Here is a 5,733-nt window from a genome sequence, read left to right on the forward strand (position 1 = left end):
TAATAAACAGGGGTTAGTTCTGCTGTACTGTTTTTGTTTTATTTATTTTGTTTTTTATAGCTGTAAATAACAAATGAACAAATAATATCAGCAGTCTGGGTTGCCTATGCACTTTGACATCTCAGACATTGTGTGTGTGTGTGTGTGTGTGTGTGTGTGTGTGTGTGTGTCTCAAACACTAATGTAAACAGACTTGGCTGTGTGCATCAGATAATCACACTTGTTTAGCACTGTGAGTATTCGAGTTTTAAACTGTTATTGTGGTGCTTTTGTGATAGTTTGGCAGAAAACAAAAGTATTATATGCCTGAAAAGTCTGTTTGAGTTGCTGTTTGTGTGAATGAAGACCGCATCTGCACCTAATCAGCAGACATGGCTGAGTGCATGGGAATATCGCGTTTAGATATGATGGCTGTGCATATACAAGCTGTGAACTGTTGTCGTGGTACTTTGGTGAAAATTTGGCTGTTTGTTACATAAAATAAACATATTATGTGCTTGAAAAGACTCTTTGAGTAGCTGTTTGTTTGATGAATGACAACCTCTACTAATGTAAACAAATGGCAGCATGCATCAGAAGAAGATCGTGTTTGATGTATTGACTGTGCGTATAAGAGCTGTAAACTTTTTATCATGGTACTTTGGTGACGAGTTGGATGTATGTATACAAAATAAATGTATTCTGTGGTTTAAAAGACTGTATGAGTAACTGTTTGAGCAAATAAAAATTACAGACGCTTGACCAGCGCAGCCTGTGTCGGCACGAAAGCTGATTTGAATCTGGCAGCTTGTAACGTAACTGGCTATTGCAGAAACACATATGTGTGATGCTACTCTGCAGGGCCTAGTTATTAACCGTCACATATGTGTGATGGTACATATGAAAGGGTTAAGCACCAAATATCCATTGAACACTCAGACTTTGATTTATAATAAATCAAAGGAGATCACCAGAGAATTCACCCCAATTGAAAAATGAAATTAAGTGAGAAGCCAAATCAGGTGAAAAGTTTATTTTGTCATCAATTATAGCAAGCTAATGCAAAAGCAGAAAAGTTTCTTCATGTTAGAATTAGAGCTGTCAATCGATAATTTTTTTTTTAATTGAACTAATTACATCATATGTAGATTCATCAAATTAACCGCATTTGTAAATATTTGCTGAGAAATGCCCTCAAATAACAAAAAATATATATGATTAATAGTTCCACATAGTAATATTTAAATAAATAAAAAAAATACGAATAAATTATATAAATCTCAGAAAAAAAAGAAACACCCTCTCACTTTCAACTGCTTTTATTTTCAGCAAACTTAACATGTGTAAATATTTGTATGAACATTGAAAGATTCAACAACTAAGACATAAACTGAACAACTTTCACAGACATGTGACTAACAGAAATGGAATAATGTGTCCCTGAACAAAGGGGGGGGGGGGTGTCAAAATCAAAAGTAACAGTCAGTATCTGGTGTGGCCACCAGCTGCATTAAGTACTGCGGTGCATCTCCTCCTCATGGACTGCACCAGATTTGCCAGTTCTTGCTGTGAGATGTTACCCCACTCTTCCACCAAGGCACTTTCAAGTTGAGCAGTATGGCATGTGGCATTGTCATGCTGGAGGGTCATGTCAGGATGAGCCTGCAGGAGGGGTACCACATGAGGGAGGAGGATGTCTTCCCTGTAACGTACAGCATTGAGATTGCCTGCAATGACAACAAACAAACTCAGTCCGATGATGCTGTGACACACCACCCCAGACCATGATGGACCCTCCACCTCCACATCGATTCCGCTCAAGAGTACAGACCTTGGTGTAACCTCATTCCTTTGATGATAAACACAAGTCCAACCATCACCCCTGTTGAGACAAAACTGCGACTCGTCAGTGAAGAGCACTTTTTGCCCATAGGTGACGTTGTTGCCGGTGATGTCTGGTAAGGACCTGCCTTACAACATGCCTACAAGCCCTCAGTCCAGCCTCTCTCAGCCTATTGCAGAAAGTCTGAGCACTGATGGGGGGATTGTGCGTTCCTGGTGTAACTCGGGCAGTTGTTGTTGCCATCCTGTACCTGTCCCGCAGGTGTGATATTCAGATGTACCGATCCTGTGCAGGTGTTGTTACATGTGGTCTGCCACTGCGAGGACGATCAGCTGTCCTTCCTGTCTCCCTGTAGTGCTGTCTTAGACATCTCACAGTAAGGACATTGCAATTTATTGCCCTGGCCACATATGCAGTCCTCATGCCTCCATGCAGCTTGCCTAAGGCATGTTCACGCAGATGAGCAGGGACCCTGGGAATCTTTGTTTTGGTGTTTTTCAGAGTCAGTAGAAATGTCTTTTTAGTGTCCTAAGTTTTTATAACTGTGACCTTAATTGCCTACCATCTGTAAGCTGTTAGTGTCTTAACGACCGTTCCACAGGTGCATGTTCATTAATTTTTTATGGTTCATTGAACAAGCATGGAAAACATTGTTTAAACCCTTTACAATAAAGATCTGTAAAGTTATTTGGATTTTTACAAAATTATCTTTAAAATACAGTGTCCTGAAAAAGGGACGTTTCTTTTTTCCTTTTTTTTTTTTTTGTTGCTGAGTTATATATATATATATATATATATATATATATATATATATATATTCTAGAATTATATTATAAATATAACAATTCAGATGCATTAAATGCATTACATTATTGTGGCAGATGCGTAAAGATTTGATAAGACAATACAAGTGGCTTTAGAAGGCAATTAAGACTTCAGCATTGGAGGCAGGGGAGTTTAAAACAAGATTTCACAGGAAAGGCCCTATAACAACATGCCACCATAAAAATTCCAACCTTTACATTTACAAAGACTGGTACAGTTACAAGCTTTCTTCTGCAGCTGACTCTGAGGGCTCGGCTGGTCATTCCATCATCCATCCAGTGTGCATAATCGACTCCACGTTCTTCATCGGATCCCCAAACCATTGACCCAGCACAAATACCTCTCGAACCAAACCCAAGCACTTCAACACAACAAAACACACTAGCAACCTTCAGACTTTAGCTGAAATCTGGTGCTTTATTATATAATTTCAGTAACCCAGTTGCAAATCAAGGCATATTAAATGAAGTATTGTGGGTTTGTTCAAGTCAGCGTCTTTAGACATATTCATTTTCCTCTGTTAAAAATCATTTCCATCCATTTTCTGTCAAAACTCATTCATTAACCTGTGTTCATGTTTGTCTGTGTGTGTTAGTTTAGATTTATGTCGTAGATTTGTTATGTTTTGTTTGCATTCAAAGAGAAGTTGTCTGTGGTAAATGATAAACTATAATTGGTCACTTGAACTCTGTCGGTCCAAAGCTACCTGTGCTTATTAACAGTATTTCAACATACAGTATTTGTGATATTATTTTCAATGACCATGAGAGTAATATTATGCTAAGAATTAACGAGTATGTCCACATCTCATTCGCTGCTAAAATGAGTTGATTAGACATATCAATCAATTCTCTGAATATTCCAAAATTAATCATAATTCACTTCTTAAAGCTAACTTCCTTACATATAAATTGTGAGCAGATAAAATTAGCCTGATGTGCTACATATAATAGTGGGTATGCGGGTAAGTTTAACCTAGATATCTTACATACAGGATAAGGTGAATGACGTGGGCAGAAGTCGCGACGTTTCTAAATGTACTTCAGCAATATATTGTTTATTTACATATTATTGTACACAAGTCTACCATTGGCCTACAGTCCACAGCAATACATTTTGCCATTGAATTCGTCAGTCGGTCCGAGATAAATTTATAATACAGAGCAGTGGTTCCCAACCCTGTTCCTGGAGGCCCTCCAGCACTACACATTTTGGATATCTCCCTAATCAAACATACCTGATTCAATTCATTAGCTCGTTAGTAAAGACTCTACAACCTGAATTGGGTGTGTCAGATAAGGGAGATATACAAAATGTGCAGTGTTAGGGGGCCTCCAGGAACAGTGTTGGGAACCACTGATATAAAGGCTTTTTAAGGAGGCATTTATGTACACATGCGTCAGATGGACGCTTTTGGAGTGTCTCAGTTTGATTGCATCGTATCACAAACAGAGAGTTTTTATGTCACTTTGTCAAGTTAAATGTAGTTTAAAACTTAGGAAAACACATCTTGAGATCCCTGCATTCAGAATTGCACTCTGTCCAGATGTTTTTGAATGCAAGTACGTGTTCTCATCTTGTGCAGTCGCTAGTGTCAAACAAGCCTGGGTGTAGTTTGTTCTTTGTACAGCTGCTCATTGCCTATACAGGTGGAGTTTCGCTTACTGCCCCCTGCTAAAAACAGGTGGTACTTCAAGCTTGAATTGGTCCAATGGTAGGAATGTTCCTTATTATGGTCCGGGGACATGATTAATTGCATTTTAACTAGGGCTGTCATAATTATTGCATTAACTTAATAAAATAAATATTAAAAAAGTTTAACGCATTAATTTTTCTTAATCACGATTAACGCATTTACCGGTAATACAGCATATACCAGCTTAAACACTTGTTGGGAGGAAGAAACCTTTGTGATGTGTCTGCCCGGAGTCATTACACTGACACACACACCACAAACACACACACAACCACGCTTCCCTATCAGTGATAAAATGATGGAGAAAGGACCTCTTAGTGCTATTTGATGTACAAATCAAGCCCAGATGGGATTTTTGATAGATTTTCATCCTATGTAAGGCACATTTTAATTACCACAGAAGCACGCCAAGTCTTAACTATCACCAAAACTCAGAAAGAGATGTTTTTGTCTGCAAGAGCTTTCCCTGTGGAGTTTAAAGTAACACTTGACACTGGCGTTGACAATCTGATGCGAATCATGAACAGTCACAGTCTACCGGCAGATTAATATTGTGGAGGATGAGAGTTTAAGAGATTTAATTCCCATTTCAATAATTATGCAACCTATGTGGGGACTAGTTCTTTCAATTAGCCAAACTCCCAGTAACAGATTTGAGGAATGAGAAAGCGGGAGACGGTGAATCCATCTCAAAGGTAAATTTATTTATACACAAACACATTCGCTTTACTGCGTAATGGTGAAGCTTCAGACATAAACTCAAACGTTGGCTGCACTGATGCACACATGTGCAGGCTCGGCTCTCTCTCCCTCACTCTGAGGTCTGGCCCCTTTTATTTTCCCCATCTCTCACTGTGAACAAAGAAACAGCAATTACCAGCAATTTATCTCAGGTGAAAACCCTTACCGCTACCTCTCTCCCCAGATGAACACTCGACCACGCCCTTGCCTCCACATACCCCAACCGTCTGACTCAGGCTGGGGGAACTGTCCAGCCTGACCACTCCCCCCCCCATTTCTGGAGAGGAAGTCCGTGACAATCATCTGCGCTCTTGGCCTGTGGACCACCTCGAACTTAAACGGCTGGAGTGCCAGATACCAACGGGTGATCCGGGCATTGGCATCCTTCATGCAGTGGAGGCATTGGAGCAGGGCATGGTCCGAGCAGAGGGTGAATGCTCTTCCCAAAAAGTAGTAGCGGAGAGTGAGGACTGCCCACTTGATGGCCAAGCACTCCTTCTCTATGGTGCTGTACTTGTCTCTCTCATAGAGAACTTCCAACTAATGTACAGCACCGGGCACTCCTCCCCCTCCACCACCTGGGACAATACCACCCCCTGTCCGGTGCGTCCGCCTGCAAAACAAAAGGGACAGAGAAGTCAGGGGAATG

The sequence above is a fragment of the Myxocyprinus asiaticus genome, chromosome 2 (genome assembly GCF_019703515.2).
Source record: "Myxocyprinus asiaticus isolate MX2 ecotype Aquarium Trade chromosome 2, UBuf_Myxa_2, whole genome shotgun sequence".
Lineage (NCBI taxonomy): Eukaryota > Metazoa > Chordata > Actinopteri > Cypriniformes > Catostomidae > Myxocyprinus > Myxocyprinus asiaticus.